The following is a 15,906-nucleotide window of genomic DNA, read 5'->3' on the forward strand; positions in this document are numbered from 1 at the left end:
CATTACATACAATGGTTCAATGTGATAGTCTTATCTTTGTATGAAGTTTCAAAATTCTCAATCTCAAATTTCATTTAATAGTTTTTATTTCTATTTTGTTGAATGTAATTACTTAAAATATTGGTCTGTTGACATTTTACTAATATTCATCCCACTTCTCTCTTTCAGACAAGTTTAACACAATAGCAACAATAGCCAAACTCCTAGTAATCTTAGAAGAAAATGATTATGAAAGTGTGGCGGTGTGGTGGGTGTCTTTTCTCTATGTCGGGAAATTTAAACAGAAAATTCCTTTAGACCAACATTAAAAGACTGAATTACCGATTACGCCACCCAGGATTGGTTACCTGGGAAAGTTTAAGACACGCAGGTTTGAATCCCTCAATAAGAACACAGGGACATGGATACAAAAATACAAGTTTTTATTTATACAGGAAATTTCCAGATCACGCAATATGAAAATGACCGTTAAAACAGATTAAAACATCCCCAGCAAAGAAAAGAAATTGGAGCTGGGAGCTTAACCATAGAGAGGCAGGCTAGGTACAGGACTTCACTCCTTCCCGACAATAAATAACCACACGTGCACCAACCTCACACTAGTGAAAATGTAGTACCACTCCACACTTTGTAAACAAGCACGCCACTCTATAAGCAGCTAGCCTGCCTTCTCTCCATTCCCAGCTCCTAAAAGAAAAAAAAAACAAATTTAATTACAAAAACAAAAAAAAACAAAAAGACAAATACAGCTGCAAAGCAACCTCCAAACTTGGAGTCAGTGAATTACATTAAAGCAATGGCAGACAACACCAAGCAAAGCAGCAAAAAACAAATATAGAAATAAGCCAGCCCAAGGCAGCAGCACAAGCAAAGCAAAGAGCTGTTAAAGAAGCAAAGCAGAAAAAGAAAACAAAAATAACTGTCACAAAGACAAAAACAAAATAAACCAAAACAATCAACTGAAGCAAAACAGCAGTGCTGAAGCTGCAAGCCAAGTTGTGAGCGACAAAGCCAAAGACAGGTGAGAAAAGCATGCTCGCCAGCCGATCAATTTACCTAAAATGTAAAAGAACATAAAAGTAAAGATACAGCACATACCTGTGTGGCGGGTGCCAACAAAGATAACTCTCACCTACCGCGCGATGCAGACCACATCTATCTGGCAGCCAATCCACTAAACAGTAGCATTCATCTCCCGTGGTACACGAGCACGAAGCGCGCAGCTCTTTAAAATGAGCTGCTCATCCGTTCCCTCGGATCCCATAAAGATCCTAAAACTTGCCGGCTTCCCAAAGAAAATTGCGATTAGTTAAATAATGACTTAGGTGTACAAGTAACCAAAGTACAGCACACCAAACATACCTCTCGCACACGGCAACGAACTTCCGGAGACGCAACCTGGGGTGAATTAGCGCCACACCTGTCTATTCTCACAGCGCCCTTTTATACGCTCCTTAATTACAACCAATGATTATCAGGTGAAAAACCCGAAACTCTGGAGGGAAGTGCAAAACTTCCTCTCACCACAAAAGGTTAAATTTCCCAATTAAGATCTGTATTTTAATGAATTTGTCAACCTCAGTTTAACCTCGGACTCACAAGACAGAGCTACACGCAAAAATATTTTTTTTGCCATCTTCTACAAGTACCTTTTCTTGTTCTGTGCCAGAATGAAACGAGACCTCTTCAGTATCTTTCTGTGATACAGACATACTTACTTCCTCACAGTCATCTGTACGATCGACTCCAGAATCTGTATCATTGTCAGAAGTTAAGCTTGGCCTGATACTTTCCCAATACCACAGTTTAGTTTTGATGCAGAAAAAGAACTGCAAAACGCTCAAATTGCTTATCAAACTGATGGTACTGTTTTGAGTCCTAATCCCAAGCTTAAATCTGATATTTTTAATGCTTTAGCCTCAGAAATAATAAATTTCAAGGCATACCCTTCAGGTGCAGATCTTGATGATATAGCTGCTGCTTTGATACATCCATGCTTAAAAGAAAATGGCTCTGTGAGTGGCTACTACGGCTGGAAAATTAGTTTAAAATATAAGATGGCAAACTACAGAACAAAATTGAGAAACACAGGTTGTTCTGAGCTAAACATCAATTCCCATAAGCGAAAAGGATTCGTTGGCAGTCCTAACCAAGTGAAGAAACCAAGAAACGCTGAGGATTACACTACTATCGGAGGTGACTAATAGAAACAATGAGCAGGTTATTAAGGGACTGATGGACAGAACATTTGCTCAGCAGAGCACAAGGTGGTAGAAGAATCACCTTTTATTGCTGAGTTCAAGAACAGATGGCCTTCACTCTTTACTGAGCGAGAGGTACGTCTTTAATGCCATGTCCGCTGATTAATTATTTGGAGGTTGTTATAATTCTAAACTTGATTTAAAGTACTGAACTCCGACTCAGGTATGATATCATGTCTAATATTCAGCTTGTTCAGTGTGTGGAGTGCAGGATGTTTAGAAATTCTTCCTCCGTCGTTAGTGGTAATTTTATTTGTGATAGGTGTGTGTTAGTGAGCACTCTGACGGAGAAGATATCAGCGTTAAGTTAAAGGAGCGCATCCAGACTTTAGAGAGGGTTAGAGAGTGCGAGAGCAGTGTTATTCCCATAACGGACAGTCTGGGTGCCACAGGCGGGATAACCAGTCCCCGACTCCGGCATTAGAGCCCTCACAGCAGGGCGAGTGGGTGACGACTCAGCGGCATACTCGATCAGCCAAAGCTAACGCTAAGGCTATCCCACCGGAGCACACCTCTTCTGCGCTTCACGTGTCCAACAGGTTTGCTCTTCTCAGTGATGCACCCACTGAGAAACCTGAAAGAGCTCTGGTTATAGGAGACTCTATAATGAGGCACGTGAAATTAGCCAGGCCTTTAGGGGCGCCAGCGGCAGTGGTTAGGTGTATCCTGGGAGGCAGAGCACCAGACATAGCAGGTAATCTTAGGGCTCTAGGACAGCACAGGTTCTCTAAGATAGTGGTACATGCTGGAGCTAATGATATACGCCTTCGTCAGTCAGAGGTTAGTAAAAATAACTTTATAGAGGTGTTTAAATTAGCGAAGGCGATGTCCGATGAAGTAATTAGCTCTGGTCCCATCTCAATGAGACGTGGCAACATAGCTTACAGCAGGTTATGGTCGCTGAACCGCTGGATGTCCAGGTGGTGCTGGCCTGTTAGGACGGGACGGTGTCCATCCCATTTGGGAAGGTGCTGCTCTCATTTCTTGTAGTATAGCTCATAGTCTCAGAAGAGGCCTAGTTAATCGGTCACAATCCAGAACCCAGGCCAGGGAGCAGACAGAAAGGCTAAACCAACCGTCTGCTAGCTGTATAGAGTCGTCACTCAGGGTTTATCATATTGAGACTGTGTCTGTTCCCCGAGCTAAAAACAAATTTAGAAAGACTCAGAAAGTCTGTTTTAGTAATTTAATTAACATAAAGACCACAAACTCAGATCATACTAAATGCGCAGCCGGCACCTCTGATCTGAAGCTAGGGCTGTTAAATATTAGATCTCTTGCATCTAAAGCAGTTATAGTTAATGAAATTATCACAGATCAGGAGTTTGATATACTCTGTTTAACAGAAACCTGGATTAAACAGGACGAGTATGTAGCTCTAAATGAAGCTAGTCCTCCTGGATACAGCTACATAGACCAGCCTCGGTTAACTGGTAGAGGAGGAGGCGTCGCAGTTATTCACAACGATAATCTGACTATTGTACAAAAACACGAACACAAATTTAATTAATTTGAAATTCTTTATAGTAACATAAGTGTATTTAACTATATTAAGTCAGCTCAGTCGATTCCACTAATTGTTATTTACAGACCTCCAGGGCCGTACTCTGAATTTCTTAGTGAATTTGAAGATTTCCTCTCAAACTTAGTCGTTTCTGTAGACAAAGTGTTAATTGCTGGAGATTTTAATATTCATTTTGAGAATCCAGAAGACCCTCTGAGAACAGCATTTATGTCCATACTGGACTCGGTAGGAGTAAATCAGTGTGTAGTAGGACCCACTCATAAAGCAGGTCACACTTTAGATTTAATAATATTATTCGGATTAAGTATAAGAAATTTATTCACAATTCCACTATCTGAAGTTATCTCAGATCATGTCTCAATTCAAGTGTGTCACAGTAATAATGTACGCACAGCGCCGCACTACCGTATGAAACGTACATTCACATCAACTACCAAACAGAGTTTTATTAGTAATCTCCGAGAGTTTCCAACTTCGATTAGATCACCGTCTGACCCCACAGAACTCGATCCGGCGATTGAATATTTAGAGTCGACATTTTGCTATACCTTAGATAATGTAGCTCCAGTTAAAAGAAAAATTATTAAAGATAAGAAACTTGCTCCCTGGTATAACGATCACACGCGCACTTTAAAACAGACCGCTCGGAAATTAGAACGTAAATGGCGTCAAACTAAATTGTTAGTATTTCAAAAAGCATGGAAGGAGAGCATCCTAAACTATACAAAAGCTCTTAGTGTAGCTAGATCAACATATCTCGCCACTCTTATAGAAAATAACAAAAATAATCCTAGATTTTTATTTAATGCTGTAGCCAAATTAACCAGAAATAAGACCACTGCAGAAATCTCCACAACTATAGTGAGGACTTCATAAACTTTTTTAATAATAAAATTGTAAATATTAGGCATAAAATTGAGGCTTTGAAACCGAACAATGTAATTGATGCAGATGTTAATCTAGCCATGTCAGATCAGAACCTAGAATACTTTACTCCCTGTCACAAAGTGACCTGTCCCTGTCGGTTTGCACAGCACATACATACACACACACGCACACAATCACGTCTTACCTCACTCCTCCTCCGTACTCCCCATTTTGTATACTGGTTTCACATACACATGAACATATCCACTCCATTTCCATTCCCCAAAAGTAATTCTCGCTGTGCATACCAACACACACATATTTGATTTGTCTATTGTTTTGTGTTTTGTATATTTTGTGTATTTGCCGGTGGTCAGTGTTTGTTAGCGTTTGTTCAGTGTTTTAGTCGGTCTTCCGCGTTGCTTCCTACCATCGGCCGGCTAACCCGAGGGACACCTAGCAGCTTTGCGATATAGTGTCAGAGTTACTACGCGCCGGCGCAAAGCAACCGGAAGCCGACTCAACCATTGTTTGTCATAAAAGGAAGTATGTATGTTTGTGTTTGGTTTGTAATGTTTATTTCTGTTATTTGTTTCTGTTATTTAAGTCTATAATGACTAAGACCAAAAGAGCATGAAGTGGATGCCTAACTATATGTATGTTATGTGTGTTGCACAAACAAATGTATATACTTACCATGTCATACTTCCCTTTTCTGGTAATTTCACCTGGTTTGTTCTGAGATGGGCGGGGTTTGAACTATAAAGGGAAGCCCCAAACCAGTGTACAGGGTCGGTTTACCTGGCCAGCGAGCATGCAACTGTGGTGCCGTGAGCTATATTTCGCAATTGGAGTGTGCGTACGTTTATCTGTTTGTTTCCATTTTTCCTTTTTTTTTGTATAATGTTATTTTGTTATTTTGTATATAGCTTTGGTTTTTTTTTTTTTGTTTTCCACTGGGACCCCTCTCAAGCACTGTAAATAAATTATCACCTTTCACTCAACACCACTGCGAGTATTGCCGTAATTTTTGGATCATTTTTGGATCTTTTTTTCCCCCTTTTTTTTTCCCGGGTGTTGGTAACCCCTTTTTTTGCCGGACGTTGGTCGGCAAGGTGCAGGCGTTTTACAATTGGTGTCAGAAGTGGGATGGCTACTCGCAAGACAGTGATGAGAGGCAGGAAGCCTAGAGTGGGGCTTCGCTCCCAGTCCAAAGCAGTGACTGAGAAGGATGTGGCCTGGGAAACTGTCAATTCTACGGAGAAAGAGAGAGAGGAGGATCTCGTGCCTGTTCGTCCCAAGTCCACGTCATCTCAAGACAGACCCGTCTCTCCAGCAGCGTCATCTGGAGGTGAGATGTATGCTGTGATGGGTGACTTCCTAAACGCTTAAGAGCGGAGAGAGCAGCGTTATCTTCTAGAGCTACAAAATCTACGAGAGTCGATTCTGCAAGCTGTTCGATTAGCTGAGGGGTCGGTTGATGGTGAGAGCCCACGGATGGAGCTCCCAACACCAGCTCAGCACAGGAGAACAGCTTATCAGAGAGACAGAGACACACCGACCGACATAGCGCCCAGCAGCCAAAGATCAGAGCCAAAAGCCAAAGATCAGAGCCAAAGCTGCCAGTCTTCCAACAGGGGGAGGACATTGAGAACTTCTTGCGTTGCTTCAAGCGTCTGGCTAAGACCTGGAGGTGGCCAGAGGACGAGTGGAGTTATCGTCTTGTTCCACTGTTAACCGGGCAGACACTGGAGGCATACCTGGCTATGGACGAGGATCGAGCGGAGGTCTACGCGGACTTGAAGGAGGCGCTCTTGTAAAAGTCTAACATCTCTCCAGAGACTTACCATTAGCGGTTCCGTGCCGTCTCCATTCCAGCTGGGGAGTCACCAACTGAAACTTACCATCGGCTGCAGAACTTGTACTGGCGTTGGGTGAGGCCTGAGCTGCACACCAAGGAGGAGATTGACGAGATCGTAGTCCTGGAACAGCTACTTCGGGTTCTTCCCTATGGCTCATGTTCCTTCATCCGAGTGTGGGTGAAGGAACATGAGCCAACAACTGGACTAGAAGCTGCTAAACTAGCTCAGCAGTACATCAATGCTCACCGTGGTAGTCAGCGCACTCAACCCACGAAAGGTAACTTTAAAAGTTCTATCAGTGGCCCTGATGGCCCTTATGTTGACTTAAATGTTGCTCGTACACAGAAGGTAGCTCCAGAAAAAAGACTTGTTTGCTATTATTGCCAACAACCAGGTCACAAAGCAACAGTGTGTCCGGTTCGTAAAACAAAATTGACTGGGTTTTGTTATGTCCCAAGGGAGGAGGACATTGAGTTGAACAGTTCACACAATACACAATATGTTCCAGTGATTGTAAATGGACAATGTTTGAATGCTCTGTTGGACACTGGTAGCTCATTAACATTGCTTAAAAGATGTCACATGTCACATGTCACATTTGCTAAGCTGGTCAATGTACAATGTGTTCATGGGAATGTAAAGCAGTACCCCCAAACAGAAGTTAATGTGTGTATACAAGACTAAACTTATCTGTTGAATGTGGCTGTTGTTGATGATCTACCTGCTGATATGATTTTGGGAAGAGATTTGCTGGTGCTCACTGACCATTTGCATTCTACCAGAGACTTTGTAATTACTTCTGACCATGCTGAAGTTGCTTGTCCGGTTGTAACACGAGCCCAGGTTAAGGCAGGTCTGCAGCCTTTGCCAGACTTACACCATAGTCTGTTGCAAGGCGGGACTAAGGGCCCCAAAAAGACACGTCGTCAACGACGACTAGAAAAAGGTCTCGGTACCCCAGCCCCTGAGATCCAAACTGAGGGTCTTGAAGTTCATAGCTGGAAGGTTCCAGAAAACATTGCAGAACTGCAAAAAGCGGATGTGTCGTTAAAACCTCTGTTTGCTAAAGTGTGTGTTGATAAACAAACTGACTTGTGTGGGGAAAAATATGTTGTTATTAATGATATATTGTATATGCAAACACCCAAGTTCACCCATTTGGTTGTCCCCACTTGTTGTCATCCCATTGTGTTACACTTAGCACACAGTACCCCATGGGCAGGACATATGGCACATCAGAAAACATATGCTCGCATAAGCTCACGGTTTGTTTGGCCCTCCATGTACACTGATGTACAGACTTACTGCACCACATGCCCCACATGCCAAAAAACAAGTGCTGTGCGCCGACAGGATAAGGCACCTTTACTTCCTCTGCCTGTGATCTCTCCCGTTTCAGCGTATCGCCATGGACATTGTGGGACCTCTGGAAAAGAGCAGTGCAGGGCACCAATACATCCTGGTCGTCAGCAATTATGCGACAAGGTACCCTGAGGCTTTCCCTCTTCGCTTCAAGACTACGTCCAAGATCATCAATGCTCTTGTCCAGCTGTTCTCCAGGGTGGGGATACAAGAGGAAATCCTCACAGACCAGGGGACTTCACGTCACGGCTGATAAAGCTACTGGATCGACAGCTAGGCATCACCGCGATCAAGACCAGCCCATACCACCCTCAGACTGATGGACTGGTGGAACGTTTTAACCAAACGCTCAAGAACATGCTCCGCAAATTCGTCTCTGACACTGGAAGGGACTGGGACAAGTGGCTACCATTCTTGTTGTTTGCCTACAGGGAGGTACCACAAGCATCTACAGGCTTTTCTCCATTTGAGCTCCTGTATGGATGGCAGGTCCAAGGACCACTGGATCTCCTGCGAAAGAGCTGGGAGGCCGCTTCGTCTCAGAAGATGGACAAGTCTGAGAAGGGCATTATCCAATACGTCCTGGAGATGAGGGACCGCCTGGAGCGCTACAGAGAGATGGCCCAAGAGAACCTCCGACAGGCACAACAAGCCCAAAAGAAATGGTATGACCAGCACGCCAGAACCCGAGAGCTGCAACCTGGACAAAAGGTACTGTTATTACTCCCTACCTCAGCAAACAAACTGCTGATGAAGTGGCAAGGACCCTACTCTGTTGTTCGCAAGATGGGACCAGTAACATATGAGATTCATCACCCTGACAAAGGCAAGGCAACACAGACTTACCACATCAACCTGCTGAAGGAGTGGAAAGAGCCACCCAACAAACCTGAAACGCCTCTGCTAATCCGAGAAGTAGAAGAGGATCAGGAGGACGACCAACCAGAGCAGACAGTGAGAGAACCAGCACAGCCAGCAGGGGTTGATCTGCTTCATCTGGAAGAGCCCAAGCAAGCTAAGCTGCATTATCTCCTGGATCAGTACCCTCCGTTGTTTCGTCAGAGGCCTGGGCGGACCAACCTGGTACAACATGAAATCCACCTTCTTGATCCAACACCTACTCGTTAGAGGCCATACAGAGTGCCTGAAAGGCTGGTGGCACCCCTAAAGGCAGAGATTGAGATGATGCTGGAGTTGGGAATTATTGAACCCTCCAAGAGTGAGTGGAGTAGCTTGATCGTTATCGTCCCAAAAAAAGCCGCAACACCTTACGGGTCTGCATTGATTTTTAAAAGCTGAATGCCCAGTCAAGATTTGATGCTTACCCTATGCCATACATCGACGATCTTCTGGAGAGAATTGGGCAACCAATGGCTATTGGCAAGTACCCCTGGAGGAGGCGTCGAGACCCTACACAGCGTTCCGTACCCCGTTGGGGCTGTTCCATTTCACGGTTCTACCGTTCAGACTGCATGGGGCACCCGCAATGTTTCAATGTCTGATGGACCAAGTCCTCAGGGGCTGTGAAGAATGGTCAGCCGCCTATCTGGATGATGTCGTCATATACAGTACAACCTGGGAAGACCATCTTCTGCACCTTAAAAAAACCCTGAGCAAGATCCAAAAGGCTGGCCTGACCTTAAATGTGGCTAAATGTGAGTGGGCTAGATCAGAAACCAATTACCTTGGATACCACCTGGGAAATGGGGAGATGAGACCCCAAGTAGTCCAAGACCGAGGACTAAGAAAGACGTCCGGTCTTTCCTGGGGTTGGTAGGATGGTACCGACGCTTCATTCCGGACTTCTCCACTACTGATTTCCCACTAACCAACCTGCTTGGCAAAAGTGTGAAGAACCCTATTACTTGGACTGAGGAGTGTGAAGCAGCCTTTAATATCTTAAAAAAACAGATGTGTTCAGGTCCAGTCTTCAAGAGTCCAGATTTCACTAAGGGGTTTGTTGTGCAGGTGGATGCTTCTGCTGTGGGGATTGGTGCAGTCCTGGCCCAGGGAGAGGCAGGTGAAGAAAGGCCTATTGCTTTCCTGAGCAGGAAGTTGTTACCAAGAGAGACGCGATACTCCACAGTGGAGAAGGAAGGCCTGGCGATCAAGTGGGCATTGGAGAGCCTCAGGTACTACCTGCTGGGAAGGAAGTTCCTACTGGAGAGATCACAGAGCCCTGACATAGATCCATACAATGAAGGATCACAACTCCCGTGTCACCAGATGGTATCTTTCCCTGCAGCCATACCAATTTAAAATTCGACATCGACCTGGACTCCAGAACAAGATAGCCGACTACCTGTCTCGGTACCCGGTCAGTTTGCGGCCTGGAGAGGGGAGAGGTGATGTCACAAAATGACCTGTCCCTGTCGGTTTACATACATACACACACACACACACACACACACAATCACGTCTTACCTCACTCCTCCTCCGTACTCCCCATGCTGAGGCGATGCGGGTGCACACGCACACCATTTGTATACTGGTTTCACATACACACGAACATATCCACTCCATTTCCATTCCCCAAAAGTATTCCTTGCTGTGCATACCAACAGACACATATTTGATTTCTCTATTGTTTTGTGTTTTGTATATCTTGTGTATTTGCCGGTGGTCAGTGTTTGTTAGCGTTTGTTCAGTGTTTTAGTCGGTCTTCCGCGTTGCTTTCTACCATCGGCCGGCTAACCCGAGCGACAACTAGCAGCCTGGCGATATAGTGTCAGAGTCACTACGCGCCGCCGCAAAGCAACCGGAAGCCGACTCATCCATTGTTTGTCATAAAAGGAAGTATGTATGTTTGTGTTTGGTTTGTAATGTTTTTTTCTGTTATTTGTTTCTGTTATTTAAGTCTATAATGACTAAGACCAAAAGAGCATGAAGTGGATGCCTAACTATATGTATGTTATGTGTGTTGCACAAACAAATGTATATACTTACCATGTCATACTTCCCTTTTCTGGTAATTTCACCTGGTTTGTTCTGAGATGGGCAGGGTTTGAACTATAAAGGGAACTATAAAGTGCAACTGTGGTGCCGTGAGCTATATTTCGCAATTGGAGTGTGTGTACGTTTATCTGTTTGTTTTCATTTTTTCTTTTTTTTTGTATGGTGTTATTTTGTTATTTTGTATATAGCTTTTTTTTTTTTGTTTTGTTTTCCACTGGGACCCCTCTCAAGCACTGTAAATAAATTATTACCTTTCACTCAACACCACTGCGAGTATTGCGTCATTTTTGGATCATTTTTGGATCTTTTGGATTTTGTCCCCCTTTTTTTTTCCCGGGTGTTGGTGAACCCTTTTTTTTGCCGGACGTTGGTCGGCAAGGTGCAGGCGTCTCTTCCCTTGAAGAGAATGAACTAATTTCACTCATCTCTTCTGCAAATTCATCAACCTGTATATTAGATCCTGTACCGACACATTTTCTTAAACAGATAGTACCAGCAATAACAGAACCACTGTTAAGAATAATTAATGCTTTCCTTAGCATTGGTTATGTTCCAAAATCTTTTAAATTAGCAGTTATCAAACCAATAATTAAGAAACCTGACCTCGACCCCTGTCAGCTGTCCAATTACAGGCCAATATCAAACCTCCCCTTTATCTCTAAGATTCTGGAAAAGATAGTAGCGGAGCAGCTATGCTTATATCTACATAGAAATGGCATACATGAACTGTATCAGTCAGGATTTAGGCCTCATCACAGTACAGAGACAGCACTCGTTAAAGTAGTAAATGACATCCTATTGGCCTCTGATCAGGGTTGTGTAACTATGCTTGTATTACTCGACCTCAGTGCAGCTTTTGACACCATTGATCATGCTATTCTTCTTCACAGATTAGAAAATGTAGTAGGAATTAAGGGTACAGCTCTCTCCTGGCTCAGATCCTATCTGACCCATCGTTATCAGTATGTAGACTTAAATGGTGATTATTCTGCATGTTCTCTAGTGGAGTTTGGCGTTCCGCAGGGTTCAGTTTTAGGTCCACTGCTTTTTTCCGTTTACATGCTTCCTCTGGGCAACATAATCCGTAAGCATGGTATTAGTTTTCATTGTTATGCTGACGATACACAGTTATATGTCTCAGCAAAACCTGATGAGAAAAAACAGCTTACTAAAATTGAGCAATGTGTGCAGGACATAAGAAATTGGATGCTAATTAACTTCCTTCTGCTAAATCCGGATAAGACAGAAGTTCTAGTCATAGGACCGCATACAGCTAGGAGTAAAATTTTACATCACACCGTAACTTTAGATGGCCTTTCTGTTCCATCAAATGCAACAGTGAAAGACCTTGGTGTGATTATTGATTCCAGCCTTTTATTTGAAGTTCATGTAGATAATATCACCAGGATAGCATTCTTTCACCTCAGAAATACTGCCAGGATAAGGAATTTATTGTCGCTAAATGATGCAGAAAAACTAGTTCATGCTTTTATCACCTCTAGGTTGGACTATTGTAATGCCCTACTGTCTGGTTGTTCAGCTAGATGCATAAATAAGCTTTAGCTAGTCCAGAATGCAACAGCGAGAGTCCTCACTAGAACCAGAAGATATAAGCACATCACCCCTATCTTATCTTCACTGCATTGGCTCCCTGTGAAATTTCGCATTGATTTTAAAATACTACTCTTGACATACAAAGCATTAAATGGTCTCGCGCCGCAGTACCTGAGCGAACTGCTAGTGTCTTACGATCAGCCGCGCCTACTTCGATCAAAGGATGCAGGCTGCTTGTCAGTACCGCGTATTATGAAAAATACAGCTGGGGGCAAAGCTTTTTCTTACAAAGCCCCAAAATTATGGAATAGTCTTTCAAATAGTGTTCGGGACTTAGACACAGTCTCAGTGTTTAAGTCCAGGCTAAAAACCTATTTATTTAGCCAAGCATTTTTATAAATAGATTTGCCATAGGTAAAGGAGCAAATCTGGGGGACTCATGGACGTAGAGTATTATGGTGAACTGGTATGTTTGGATGCTGTCTTCCTCACTCTCATTGATCATTCAGGTTTGCTGACAGTAAGGTGATTGTTTGCTTTACATCTCAGCAAGCCCTCATGTTCGTGTTTACTTCTGGCTCTCCCTTTTACTTATGCTGTCATAGTTAGTCCTGCCGGAGTCTCTGCTTGCACTCTACAGTTAATATATATTCACATTATTCATTGTGTGACTGTGACCATACCTAACTGCCATCTCTCCTCTTCTTCTCTTTCCCCCCCTCTTTTTCTTTCCTCTCTCCTCCTGTCTCCCCCTTTCACTCTTTCTGGGATGATTCTCTCTACCTAGAAAATGGTTCTGGCCTTGACTGGTGTTGGCAACTGTTTCTCTGGGGACTTGACAGTTCGATAGTTTAGGACTGGAACTTCTTACTACCTGGGTCTTCAATAACAACCTGGACTCCATATTAACATCAATTAACATCAGCTATTATAGCTGAACTGCCTCCCACCCTACACACTGTAAAAATGCAGATCATTTACTGCTTTCTGTTTTACCCAGATGAGGATGGGTTCCCTGTTGAGTCTGGTTCCTCTCAAGGTTTCTTCCTATTACCATCTCAGGGAGTTTTTCCTTGCCACTGTCGCCCTCGGCTTGCTCACCAGGGACAAACTGACCATTTTGATTCATACAAATTTACATTTCATAAAAAACTTAAATAATACTTTTGATTGTGTAAAGCTGCTTTGCGGCAATGATAATTGCTAAAAGCGCTATACAAATAAAATTGAATTGAATTGAATTGTAACAATGTTATTAAATAAACTCAATGAAAATTAAAGTTTTTTTCTTTGGTCAAACATAATATTAATTTTAGATTAATTGAATAGATTAATACAAAATCATGAATGTTATGTTGATTGAACTAAACAAAATTACATTCACTTCATGGTTCACTGAAATACTGAAAACTACTGCAACTCACTCCTGGCAGGCCTGCCTCTGTCCATGATTCGTCCTCTGCAACTGATCCAGAATGCAGCAGCACGTCTCGTTTTTAACCTTCCCAAGTTCTCCCACACCACCCCACTCCCCCTTCCCTGCACTGGCTTCCTGTAGCTGCCTGCATTAAATTCAAAACAAATTCATAACGCCTCTAATTTGAGGTGCTGTTAATTGGTCATTTTTCAGGCTGATAACTCTAAATGAACTTCTCGTCTGCGGCAGAGGTAGGTTTTGGTCTCGCCCTCCTGGGATGGCCTTCATGAGAGCCAGTTTCATTATGGTGCTTGACGGATTTTGCAAATGCACTTGACAATACTGTTCTTGCAAGAACTATTACAGAAAGGCTGACCTCTGTGTCTTAAAATAACAACTTACTGTTGTTACGCAATTACCTAAATCCATACGTGTTATTTTATAGTTTTGAAATCCCCAGTATTGTTGTAGAATGTAGAAAAGAAAGCACCAAACAAAAACAAAAAAATTAGCAAGTGACCGCAAACTTGGCGCCCTCTAGGGGTTGACCCTTACAGTACCCCCCCCTTAAAAATGCCCCTCCGGACCGTTGCCGGAAGTCCCGGACTCCCACCCCAGCGGTCCCAGTCTGGCCTCCCAACACAGAGGCAGTCGATCCCCTCCCTCGAGCAGGGCCGCAACGCCTGCATAACACAATCCCCAAAGCCCAGCTGGAGCTGAACCGGCTCTGGGCTGATTTCTTCGAAGCCTGGAGGCGGAGGCAGGGCTGGGGCAATGTCCGCGGATCTCGACGGGTGAGGAGCTGATGCGACGTATGCTGAGCTTAGTGGCTGCAGTGCTGAAACGCCGCTAGCTGTGCAGCTTGGAGGCGGCAGATCTAAAGCGACGCTTGCTGTGCAGCTTGGAGGCGGCAAATTTGAAGCGACGCTTGCTGTGCAGATTGAGCAAGCAGATTGAGAGGTGGAGTCCTCCACGTCGGACAGAGGCGGCGGAGGTGGAGGAAACGCGTCTTCATCGCCATGCAGCAGTGGTGCGTAGTCCTCTACGTCGGGCAGGGGTGGCAGAGCTGACGCGACGCCAACGGAGCTCGGTGGCGGCAGAGCAAAAGCGATGCTCGTGGCTCTTGGAGTCTGCGGAGCCGATGTCCTCAAAGCCAGGTGGCGGAGGAAGAACAATGCTCTCCAGGCTGCTACGTTCTTGTCGCTTACAGGCAGTGGAAGGACGCGCGTTGTCCTCGCTGCTCTGCGACGGCGCGTAGTCCTCTGCGTTGAACGGAGAAGAGAGAGAGAGAACATCCGGGCCTGCAGCGTGGCTCTCACGCACTTGGATGAGCAGATTTTGGAGCTGTTTTACCTGCTCCCGCAGGCCTCGAAAGCGCTCCTCATTGTGCTCAGCCCAAAACATGCAGATACTGTTCGTTCCCCTCCTTCACCGTTGCTGCTCAGTCTGGGGTTCCTTTTCCCTCTCGCCTCCTTCGTAACAGGCCTCCTTGGCCCGTACCTCTTTGTAGGTGCTTGGTCTTGCATGCCCGAGCTGCCTCACACTTAAATGGCGTCCGCCGGATGGCGAGCCTGCAGCCTTCCCAGCTTTGCCGCGCCTCTCTCTCTCTCTCTCTCTCTGCACCTCGCTGTCCTCCAGCAAGTCCGCCGGTTCGGCAAGCCTGCAGCCCTCCCAGCTCTGCCACTTATACGGTCTAGCTTTCTGTCATGTTTCTTTGGTCGGCGTGTGTGTTTAGGTGGCATATTCGCAGGAGGCAAGATGTAGGTTTCCAAAAACTTGTCTTTATTTAATATAAAGTACCAAAACAAAAGCAACAAGCTCCTTTTTCCAATCACTTGTAAACTTTAATACCTTTCTTTGACAAACAAAACATATTCACTCAAACCTCAATATAAACAACAAAAGCTAGATGCCTGACTGAAGTTCAGTCAGGCTATTTATAAGGATTAACTTAATTACTTGCCTCAGTTCAGTTAATACTGTATGTTGAAAGTAGTCTTTTGTATTAGAATCTAATAAATATGAAAGCACCCCTTTACACACTTCGGCATCCTTTACTCCCTTAATTCAATTCAATTCAATTCAATTTTATTTCTATAGCGC

The sequence above is a fragment of the Clarias gariepinus genome, chromosome 9 (genome assembly GCF_024256425.1).
Source record: "Clarias gariepinus isolate MV-2021 ecotype Netherlands chromosome 9, CGAR_prim_01v2, whole genome shotgun sequence".
NCBI classification, from domain to species: Eukaryota; Metazoa; Chordata; class Actinopteri; order Siluriformes; family Clariidae; genus Clarias; species Clarias gariepinus.